The sequence below is a fragment of the Amblyraja radiata genome, chromosome 4, assembly GCF_010909765.2.
Source record: "Amblyraja radiata isolate CabotCenter1 chromosome 4, sAmbRad1.1.pri, whole genome shotgun sequence".
NCBI classification, from domain to species: Eukaryota; Metazoa; Chordata; class Chondrichthyes; order Rajiformes; family Rajidae; genus Amblyraja; species Amblyraja radiata.
In genome coordinates, this window is record NC_045959.1 from 25026717 (window position 1) to 25039234 (window position 12518).

Sequence of the window (12518 nt, forward strand, 5' to 3'; positions counted from 1 at the left end):
AGCAGAGTTATTCAAGTGTGAAGAGTGTTTAATTGTCATGCGCACTGGAGACAGAACAATGGAATTATATCATCTCAATGGGCTCAATGGCCTTTTAGAGGTAGAGAATTATATACCATAGAAATCCCCTTCAGATCCTCTCTAAACCTCTCACCTTATCTCATTGGCCTCATCTCAATGTTTCCGCTCAATGTACGACTGTATGGCATGGGACTCCAAGAGCCACAAACACAGAACACATAATTAGTGTCATAATTATGTGGGGTCTTGATGAAGGACCACAAACCAAAACGGTGAGCCTCCATTTGCTTCCACAGATACACCCTGACCTAATAATAATAATAATAATGGATGGGATTTATATAGCGCCTTTCTAATACTCAAGGCGCTTTACATCGCATTATTCATTCACTCCTCAGTCACACTCGGTGGTGGTAAGCTACTTCTGTAGCCACAGCTGCCCTGGGGCAGACTGACGGAAGTGTGGCTGCCAATCTGCGCCTACGGCCCCTCCGACCACCACCAATCACTCACACACATTCACACATATTCACACACAGACAAAGGTGGGTTAAGTGTCTTGCCCAAGGACACAACGACAGTATGCACTCCAAGCGGGATTCGAACCAGCTACCTTCCGGTCGCCAGCCGAACACTTAGCCCATTGTGCCATCTGTTGTCCCCTGATGAGTTCCTCCAGTTGCTCTCCTTACTTCACTGCATAATTAATGTGTCTAAATGAGGATAAGACATTCAGCAAAACCAGACCAGCAGATAAATGAAAGCAGTGTTGAGGGCTGGCTTGTTGCTTGCTACGTAAGTGAGAATGCCCCTTGTGTGGTTGTAATGAAAGCCAAACACCCCCCAAGCACGGAACCCATGGAATGATTCAAGATATTCAGCTTGGCATGACGGGTGGGTCCAGCTGCATAAATAAACGTTTGGCTAAAAGCAACGTTCGGAAGGGAAGATATTTGAAAATAATCATCCCAACAGGATGGTACAATGACCCAGGGACTTGATGAAGCACAGATGAACTCTCAATGAAAGTGCCTGTCAGGACTTTGATCTCTACAGGTTTAGGCTCCTATTCAGCAAAGCACCTCCAATCTGGTTAGCAAATAAGAAGAAATATAGAAAGCCATAATTTGGCAATGGATGATGAGGGGGTGTTGGGTCAAATGAAATTCAGGAAATCTATAAGGCAGAAAATTCAAGGGCCACATCCTCCCACACACAGTAACATAAGTGTGTGCTGTAAGTGGTGTTGGTTTACTCTGAGTATTATTGGGAGAGATTATCAGGAGGACCGGTGAAAAAGCTCAAGGATGTGCTCAAATCCTCCTGGAGGAAAATCCCCGGCACTCCTGAGAAACACTGGACCATGTCTTCTCAAAGTTGAGAAGGAGGTCTGGGGAAGGCGTGGAGAAGCTCAAGTCCATGTATCGAGAGCACACAGGAGCCCCGTGCAAGTAGCAAAAGGAGTGCTCCACCTCACGAGCTACCCTCCCTCCTGCCCCATTGTGTGTTCAGTTCCTCATCGGCCATCGGCCACGTCAGCCTGCACAGTCCCCACGAAATTCTCGACCCTGAGCGACTGTGTGAGAAGCAGTGGTTCTCGTCTCTGAAGGAGTCGTGTACCTGCCTCCTGAGGATTGTCACATTTTGGAGCAGTGGTGAGTCGAGTTTCACATTACAATGGTTCTTAAGCACAATCCTAAATTAAGTACAAAGTGTATCGAAATAGTCCACTGAGGCAATACACAAGAGTCATACCATCATAAGCATAGAAACAGGCCAACATGCCTACGCTGACCAACATGCCCCCTCTACACTTGTCCCACCTGCTTGCTTTTAGCCCATTTCCCTCTAAACCCATCCTATCCATGCACCTGTCTAAATATTTCTTAAACGTTGCTTAAATGCCGCCAGATTTTGGCGGCATTTGCAAAGTCCAAGTTGCTTTAAATGCAGTTGGCCATGAAGGCCCATTGGCCCTGCAGCTTTGCAGGTTGGACTGGACTGACCAAGCAAAGTTGTAAGCACCCTCCACCATTTTGCGCCGCTGCAGGCCACGTCCGGTCCGCTGGCTCGGTCCCTTGGAGCAACGTCCAAGCCAGTCGAGCTTCTAGCTGTTGCAGAACCTCCAGTTGTTGCCTCGGTCCAGACCCTCACATTGGCCATCCTCTCTGTGGCCCCGGGGAGCCACACACACCCGGCCTTGTACATGCTCATCCATATCATTGATATAGACGACAACAATGGGCCCAGCACCGAACCCTGAGACACACGACTAGTCGCAGGCCTCTCGTCCGAAAAACAACCTTCCACCATCACCCTCGACTTCCTTCCATGAAGCTAATTTTCTATACAGTCGACCAGCTCTCCTTGGATCCCATGCGATCTAACCTTCCAGAACAGTCTACCATGCGGAACCTTGTCAAATGCTTTGTGTAGGAGCAAAATGGAAAGGCCACAGGGAGTTGTTGTTTGAAGAAATGGGCGATTTATTAAACTGGTGCTTGCGGACCAGGAAGCCAGCCAAAGCTGACCTGTCATGTGTGACTCTGGTACATTTTTTATACTCACATGACGAGATTGCTCAGAAACTTTATTAACAGTAACTCAAGGTTTGAATTACAGAATGGATCTCAGAAATACTTCATTCAGTCACAAACAGAATGAAACGATTATCCACAAGTCTAAATCCATTAACCGTAGATTTCTGACTAAATTTCTGTTACAATGATGGGTGCATGCATAATCAATGACATTCCTGTTCAGTCTGAAGAAGGGTTTCGGCCCGAAACGTCGCCTATTTCCTTCGCTCCATAGATGCTGCTGCACCCGCTGAGTTTCCCCAGCATTTTTGTGTACCTTCCTGTTAGGCTTTGTCTGTGGTTTCCTTTCACCACATTAGCACAATCCACATCCCTATTTACTAATTATTAGCCCTCACTATTGTTTACCCTACAACACCTTGCAGAAATCTATACATACAATGCCCCTGGTCAATTCTTCCCTTCCCTCCCGCACCACCCCCTCCCCGGGCACTTTCCCTTGCAACCGCAAGAAATGCTACACTTGTCGCTTTACCTTCCCCCTCGACTCCATTCAAGGACCCAAGCAGTCGTTCCAGGTGCGACAGAGGTTCACCTGCATCTCCTCCAACCTCATCTATTGCATCCGCTGCTCTGGATGCCAGCTGATCTACATCGGTGAGACCAAGTGTAGGCTTGGCGATCGTTTCGGCGAACACCTCCGCTCGGTCCACAGTAACCAACCTGATCTCCCGGTGGCTCAGCACTTCAACTCCCCCTCCCATTCCGAATCCGACCTTTCTGTCCTGGGCCTCCTCAATGGCCAGAGTGAGCACCACCGGAAATTGGAGGAGCAGCACCTCATATTCCGCTTGGGCAGTCTGCACCCTAGCGGCATAAACATTGACTTCTCCAATTTCCGGTAGCCCTTGCTGTCTCCTCCCCTTCTCAGCTCTCCCTCAGCCCTCAGGCTTCTCCTCTTCCTTTCTCCCTTCTTCTACCCCCCTCCCCCCACCCTACATCAGTCTGAAGAAGGGTTTTGGCCCGAAACGTTGCCTATTTCCTTCGCTCCATAGATGCTGCTGCACCCACTGAGTTTCTCCAGCACTTTTGTCTACCCTCTATACATACAATGTCTGGCCTCATCCAGCCTTTTGGTCACATTGTCAATATGCACAGCAGAGAAACCGGCCCTTCAGCCCACCATGTCCATGCTGACCATCAAGTACCCAACTATGCTAATTTCATTGACAAGCATTAGCTTCTTGATGATTCAAGTGCTCAGCCAAATACATCTTAAAAGTTGCACCACCACCACCCCTGCAGGCTGATTCCCCCCCCCCCCCTCCCCCCTGGGTAATTAAAAAAAAATCCCCTTTTACCACTCTTAGCTCTTACCCTAAACTTTACCCTTTAGGCTTCTATACCATTTAGAGAATGTGCAGATATGAGATTCTGAGAGGTGAAATGAACATTAAAACCCCCAAAACAAAGCTTGAAGAAACTGAGGGTTTGGTCCTGGCTAACATTTCTCTCTTATTTAACCATGCGTCTCAAGAAGGTTTAGTTTAATTAAGTCAATTAATTAAGTTAGTTTAGTTTTATGTTTAATTAAAGAAGGTTCACAAATACTGTGTTTGGGATCTGGCCCTGTGATAGTTGATGCCAGATAACCACAGTACATTTGTGTGAATACTTTCAATGTCATTTCCCTGCAAGTTTGGGTTGTCTCATTGAGAGGGTGAAAAGGAACATAAATACAGAAAATGCTGTAAATATTCATCAGTTTAGGCAGCGACTGTGGGGTGATGTCTGCTCAGAGGCTATTCTTTTGTTTGGATGACAAGACCACTGCTCTCTGAAGTGATGGGCATTAGTAGCCTATATCTCCCCAATTTAAGATTCCACAATGTTCAAACCAGAGATGTGTCTAGATGATCTACAAAACCTGATGCACCATCCCTTGCCAAGAGTTGACTGACCAACGGTAATTGTTGGCCCCAAAGTTTGAATCAGATTTCATCACATTATTTTAAATTGAGGCACGATCCATACTATATCCACTGGTGCTTAACGGCCAGTAGAAGCACTCTACAGATTAAATATCTACTTGCGTTTTGATAACATTCTCTGGGGTAAATCTGTATTCTGTCCTGAGTTTCCATAGCTCATAAGACATGAGGAGAAGATAGCAAGGATCAATCCCATACAGGGTAGCAAGACCATTATTTTTGAAAGTTGCAGGTAACTCCGGTAATTTTGGTTGTGAAATCGCACTTCCCAGGAAACAAACTTAAATTCATTCTTGCACGATCCTTGACCATTTCATTCACATCCAGCAAACATTCCTGCATTGTGTGGAGTTACGCTGACATGTTTTGGAGGAGTAACTTACCAAAGCTCCTCAGGCAGTCAAGTTTAAGGCGGGTTTTGTCCTTGTACATTGATACTAACTGCATCGTAGTTCTGTAAGTCTCTGCTCAAAGAATGTGGAAGGAACAATGGGGGAAGTTACCTTTCCTCATCCCCATCACTGGGGAGCAGTGTGGTTCTGCTTGGGCTTGTGACCTGAGGATCACAAGGGTCACATAACTTTTGACATGCAGAGGATTAACGTCAGATTATCTCACCCATGGCAAATGGCTTCCTTGCTCTGGTTGACTGGTTAAGACTCACCCCTGTTCTGCGGAGGGAGCGCACGGATTCATCAGCACTTCACTTGCAATAACGTACAGTCAGGAACGGCCCCCGCCATCAGTGGAGATGATGCCTCAGAGTTCCAGTGACCCGTGTTCAATCTCAACCCCGAGCGCTGTGTGTGACGTTTGCGCATCTTCCCTGTGACTCCGTGGGCTTACCTCAAATACTCCAGGTTTACACCCACAAGCACTGATGATAAGAGAGAAATAGGGGTGGGGGTAATGGATATATGAAAGAGAATAGGTTAAAGAAAAATAAGCGGGAAATGGGACTGGTGCGACTCGATGGTCTGAACAACCTCTTTTGCATTTTAATCAAGTATCATAAATTTGAGCCAAGGTCTCGAACTACATCCACATGTGTATTTCCTGGCATTTTTTTCTAAGGGCAATGGAATTGCAGTATTGGTTCCTAGTCTTGTGACCAAGCACTCTAATAAGGTCATAAGGAATAGGAGTAGAATTAGGCCATTCGTCCCATCAAGTCTACGCCGCCATTAAATCATGGCTGATCTATCTCTCCTTCCTAACTCCATTCTCCTGCCTTCTCCCCATAACCTCTGACACCTGTACTAATCAAGAATAAACCAAATGTATTTTGGTGTCTGAATGGATACCACTCTTCACACTTCATCAAAACATGGAAGGAGGCCACTCAGCCCATAAAGCTATGCTGACTCTCAGAATAATCAAATCCATCCCATTCCCCCCATTTATTTCTTCATATCCTATTTTCTCTCACATATCCACTGATTCTACAACTGGGGACACTTTACAACGGTGAATTAACTTATCGACGTTGGATGTGGGAGGAAACTGAGGCACCCATGGGAAGCCTACAGGGAGAATGTGCAAACTCCACATGGCTAGCACTTGAGGTCAGGATTGAACCCGGGGTACTGGAGCTGAGAGGCTGTGGCTCTACTAGCTGTGCCATCGTATTGCTCCAATCTGTTGGTCCAGGCTATATGTTCATGATTTGGAATAAGACCAGCAGCTAATTGCTTTAGGTATCTGTGAAGTGTTGGGTAAATTAGTTCAATCAAAGAGTGGTTCCCTTCATCTAGTCTCCCTCACTTTGTCAGAGTGCATAGTCCCAATGAGAGAGCATTATGCCGCAGCTGCCCATGGTGGGATCATAGAGAGAAATAGCAGGAAAGCAGGCCCTTCGGCCCATCAAGTCAACGCCCATCAACTAGTCATTTACTCTAATCTCACTATTTGTTGCTCTTCCCATCATTCCCATCAACTCCCGGAGATTTTACCACTCACTGACACACTAGGGATGATTTCTGTTTAATTTTCGCAGGCAATAATCTCATCAAAATCAAGCAAACACTGTAAAATAGATGCCTGTAGTGTTGAACAGCGGGCACGTCTGGTTTCCCTGAACCAGGACTTCCTGCATGAAGTTTCCTTCCACTAACTCCATCTCAGTTGTTGGTTCTTGAAGCAGCTAAGGTAACAGGCACAAATTGACCTAATATGTCAATTTTAAGGTCTAGTTACCCACCGGAAATTTCAGACCTTCAAAGCGTCTTAACTTCAAAAGACTTCAAAATGTGATCCTTATTCTAGGAACCTAATCAGTGTGACCTTTTGCCAGTCTACATCTGTGACCTCCCCTCCCATCCTATCTCCCTTATTAATACAATAACAACTATTTATTTTGCTGGTGATTTTTTTGTCTTGATGCGGGCTCTGCTTGGTGTCAATGCACAATTGTTGGCTTCACCCCTGATTATTTTCTTGTTCTCACCCGGAGCTCAGGCTGGGTTTCGCTACGACTCGTGGAAGAGACCTCCCCCACCATTCTCTGCATTTGGAAAGATTGTAGCTGGAACAAAACTGCATACGAACGATAATCTGGTGTTCATAAAGAATGAATCCTGTAAAAAGCAATGTTAACAATACATTCGGTGCACAAGGTGATACACTCCAAGCACATCTTTGCAGCATTCGCAAATAATCTTTAATACTAAATTACACTGAGATTCTAAATGCGTTAAAGTAGCAGTTGTTAGAGAGTGCCTCTAATGCCCCTGACCCACTTAGGAAACCTGAACGGAAACCTCTGGAGACCTTGCGCCCCGCCCAAGGTTTCCGTGCGGTTCCCAGAGGTTCCCGGAGGTTTTTGTCAGTCTCCCTACCTGCTTCCACTACCTGCAACCTCCGGCAACCACCTGCAACCTCCGGGAACCTCTGGGGTTGAACCAAATGGTGGAAAGTGGTTTCCGAGTAGTCGAGGCTTCTTCTATGTTCCAGCGATTAGTTTTTTTTTTAAAACGGCCTCGACTAAAAATAGGTTGCCGTTTGGTCGAAGCCGGTGGAGTGGGGTCGCTATTTACTTACAGGCAGTCGAAGGCCATCTCCTTCGCTGACCGGCCATTTTGATTGGCTCATTGGAGTTTTCAGCAAAGATCCTAGAGGATCCTATAGGATCTTTGGTTTTCAGGACCTAGAAGATCCACCGGAAGGTAAAATGCCCGCTAACTATATTAAACTTCTTAAAACTGTCTCCACTGCTTCTCCCCCCCTTCTCCCCCCTTCTCTCCCCTTCTCTCCCCTTCTCTCCCCTTCTCTCCCCTTCTCTCCCCTTCTCTCTCCCCTTCTCTCTCCTCTCCCCTGCTCCCCCCTTCTGTCTCCGCTTCTCTTCCCCTTCTCTGTCCTTCTCTCTCCCCTTCTTTCCCCTTCTCTCCCTCCCTCCCGCGCTCTCTAAAGGACTTACCGTGCTCTATGGCAGCCGTGTACCTTCCTCTTCATCGCGCAGACAGCGCTCCTCCGCTAACTTCGGGAAAATTGGACACCGATTAGTAGAGAGTGAAGATGACCTCCTTCGATCTCTTTCGACCTCCCTTCGACTATGATGAAGACTATCTATGACTACCTTCGACTACCTTCGATTACCTTTGACTACCCTTGATTACCTATGACTAACATGTCTACCTACTATGACCTACTACGACTAAACTTACCAGTAAAAAAAGTATTGATTTTTTTCCATGGCGACCTTTTTTTTACTCGCGGGCATTTTTCAACATGTTGAAAAATACGTCGCGACCTAGCTGAGGCCTTGAGTACACGGGGACTACTCTCGAGCATGAAGGAGAGTTACAAAGACCTCCTAGGACCTCGTGTCGACCATGAGGACAAAGTCGCCAGAACTCGCGGATTAGGTCGCCCAAGTGAGACAACCCCTTTAGGCAGAGAATACAAGGGTATAACATGCTTGAGTGTAGAGGGATTGAATCTGGGGATGAATTAGAGGAGTGCAAGGGGCTCAGAGCAATGAAGGGCTGGAGGAGAGAAGGGAGAACAAATGGCAGTGAAGGGCATTGAAAGCAGGAATGTGAATATTATATAGTTATAAATTCATAAGGTCATACAAAACGGAAACAGGCCCTTTGTCCCACTGAATCCATGCAGACCGTTAAGCAATCCCATTTATTTCTCCCCATATTAACACCAGTGTCTGCAGGTTCTACCTCTGCACCTAAACACTGAAGAGGGACAATTTACAGCAGCCAATTAACCTGCCAACTGCATTTCTTTGGGATGTGGGAGGATCCTGGAGCACCATGTCAACACACACTGTCACGGTCCGAATGTGCAATCTCCACACACACGCAGTGTTGGTGGCCAGGCGCCTGGCGCTGCGAGATGTATCTCAGCACTGCCTGTAAGGAACTGCAGGTGCTGGAATCTTGAGCAAAGTTCAGAAGAGTGCTGGAGTACCTCAGAGGTCAGGCAGCATTCGTGGAGATAGTGACCCGCTGTGGTACTCCAGCAGGTCACGATGTTGAGGGTGAAGACTTCAATGGGAATGGCGTTGAGGGGTGAAGACTTGAGTGGGGGACAGTGGAGATCAGGGTGAGTTAGTTTATGGAGGCTGCAGAGAGATACATCTAGAGGGAAAGGGAAACTGGTAAAACACATTGCCCGACAAAATCTAAAGCAAAAAGTGAAGAATTCAGTGGGCCAGGGAGCCTCTAAGGTGGTAAAGTGATGGTTGTCATTTTGAGTTGAGACCCTTAAGTTAATTCAACAGTTCAGTAGTTTTGTTTAATTTAGTTCAGAGCTACAGCATGGATACGGCCACCATTGAGATGGGTCCATGTGAGAATGTCTCCAACTACATGTGCTGGAGAATCTTGCAATGGATCCGATGATGTCTCAAACATAGAAACATAGAAACATAGAAATTAGGTGTAGGAGTAGGCCATTCGGCCCTTCGAGCCTGCACCGCCATTCAATATGATCACGGCTGATCATCCAACTCAGTATCCTGTACCTGCCTTCTCTCCATACCCCCTGATCCCTTTAGCCACAAGGGCCACATCTAACTCCCTCTTAAATATAGCCAATGAACTGGCCTCAACTACCTTCTCTGGCAGAGAATTCCACAGATTCACCACTCTCTGTGTGAAAAATGTTTTTCTCATCTCGGTCCTAAAAGATTTCCCCCTTATCCTTAAACTGTGACCCCTTGTTCTGGACTTCCCCAACATCGGGAACAATTTTCCTGCATCTAGCCTGTCCAACCCCTTAAGAATTTTGTAAGTTTCTATAAGATCCCCCCTCAATCTTCTAAATTCTAGCGCGTACAAGCCGAGTCTATCCAGTCTTTCTTCATATGAAAGTCCTGACATCCCAGGAATCAGAAACGCTGAACCTTGAACAGTCACTCTGTCTCTGAAACCTCCACAGACAAAGCTAGTGAAGAACGTGCATAGGCTTCACCTTTTAAGCTTCCTTGAGATCCAAGTCCATGACTAATGTGGCAAGAGAGAGGCACAGCATCAATCTCAGGTCAAAATGGCAGACCAGTCCCTCTGGCATCATTGGGATGCATTACCTGCATTGGCAGAGAGGTGCCTGATTCCCTCCGAGTACATTTAACATCAAGCCCTGGCAAGCTGGTGTATGTGCCATGCAATTGATGCACTGTAAGTCAGCTTCAGCCTCAGCTCTATCCAACTCTCCTCCCACTCCCTAGCGACAACATGGAGACCAGAACCCAAGGAATTCTCTGGGTGGGTGGAGCTCCAGACCCTAGGAACGGAAGTCCTGAATAGTGGCCCGATGATGCCTAGAGTCTCACGAGGAAGGAATTGAAGATATGCTGGTAGGGAGGGAGCTGGGCGGAAACACATCTGGCGAACGTACATTTGCTCACTTGGCTTGGGTTAATTGAACTGTTGCTTGGTAAAGTCTAGCTGCGCAAATCATGCTAAGGTGACGTTTAGAAGGCAGAGTCAGATTCAGAAAAATGCAGAGAATTAAGTTTGGGAGCCAGCACTGATTTGGCCATCCACGTCAAGGAGAAGAAAAGTGACTCGTACTCAGGAAAGAGGGATAAAGCACTTCCTCTCAGATTCCCCGCAGTTACTGAGCATTTTTTGTAAACTGAAACACTTTCGAGGGAATTGCTGATGATGCAGCACTCGCAGTCGACAACGTCACCATGCTAAAGCCAGATGTAGTGTGCTCCTTGAAGTCTGTCATTTGACTTTTTGCTTAGGCTTCACTGATTAATTTGTTGATGGAATGGCTTTGTGTATGTTTCATTCTTAATTCAAGGTTTAAACCAAACATTGTCAGTGGGATTGAAACCAGACCCTCACTAGTAACATTAACAATTCTCTTTCCTTCTTGCCTGCCTCTCAAGACATCAAGTACTTTTATTTTGTCAATGTGTACCAAGTCCAAAAGTCACTCAGATCTTGCATTTTATTAAACTGCAAGATATGTTCCTCTCTAAATCAACATCTCTGTCATTGCAAGCAAATGTGCAGAACTAACACTGCAAAAATATTTCAACTAAAAAAATGTGTTAAGTCCTCCCTGCTCTGAAAACTTGCTGTGTTTACATTATAAATGAAGCTGTTCCAAAAAGTCTGAGTTCCTTGAGGATTTGGAAGCTGGCTAGATACATACACTGTGATGTAAAAAGGGAAATTGATGCAAATGTGCAGAAGGTCAGGCAGCATCTGTGGAAATGAAGTTCAATTCAGGTCTGGGGCCTCTTGTCAGAATGTTAACTGTTTTTCTTTTCAGAGATGCTGAGATTTTTCAAGAACGTATACCTTTTAATTTTGAACTTCAATTTTAAAAGACACCCAGATTCGATCCTGAGTATGGGTGCTGTCTGTACGGAGTTTGCATGTTTTTCCTGTGGCCCCATGGGTTTTCTCTGGGAGTGCCAGTTTAACTCCTGCTCCTATTCCTATTCTGACCTTTCTGTCCTGGGCCTCCACCACTGTCAGAGTGAGGCCAAACGCAAATTGGAGGAACAGCACCTCATATTTAGTTTGGACAGCTTACAACACAGCAGGATGAATATGATTTCTCTAACTTCAAGTAACCCATGTTTTCTTTCTCTCTCCGTCCCGCCCCCTCCCTAGTTCTTTTTATGCACCTTACATGCTCATTATACCCTTCCATATCTCTAGTTTCCCTCTCCCCTGATTCTCAGTCTGAAGAAGGATCTCAGCCTGAAATGTCACCCATTCCTTCTCTCCAGAGATCAGATTCAGATTCAGATTCAAACATTATTATCATTGTGCAGTGTACAGTACAGAGACAACGAAATGCAGTTAGCATCTCCCTAGAAGAGCGACATAGAATAATGGAACAGTAAAATATATATATGTACATACAGTAGCAGTAATGCAATTTTTCTGGGGGAAGGAGTGTCCGGGGGGCGGGGTGACTGGCAATCACCAAGGTACAGAGTTAAGTTGTGTAACAGCCGCAGGGAAGAAGCTGTTCCTGGACCTGCTGGTCCGGCAACAGAGAGACCTGTAGCGCCTCCCGGATGGTAGGAGGGTAAACAGTCTGTGGTTGGGGTGAGAGCAGTCCTTGACGATGCTGAGCGCCCTTTGCAGACATCGTTTGCTCTGGACAGACTCAATGGAGGGGAGTGAGGAACCGGTGATGCGTTGGGCAATTTTCACCACCCTCTGCAGTGCTTTCCGGTCGGAGACAGAGCAGTTGCCATACCATAGGTACACGAAATTGCTGGGGAAACTCAGCGGGTGCAGCAGCATCTATGGAGCGAAGGAAATAGGCGACGTTTCGGGCCGAAACCCTTCTTCAGACTGATGGGGGGTGGGGAAAGAAAGAAGGAAAAAGGGAGGAGGAGGAGGAGCCCGAGGGCGGGCGGATGGGAGGGTGAGTTGCCATACCATACTGTGATACAGTTGGTAAGGATGCTCTCGATGGTGCAGCGGTAGAAGTTCACCAGAATCTGAGGAGACAGATGGACCTTCTTTAGTCT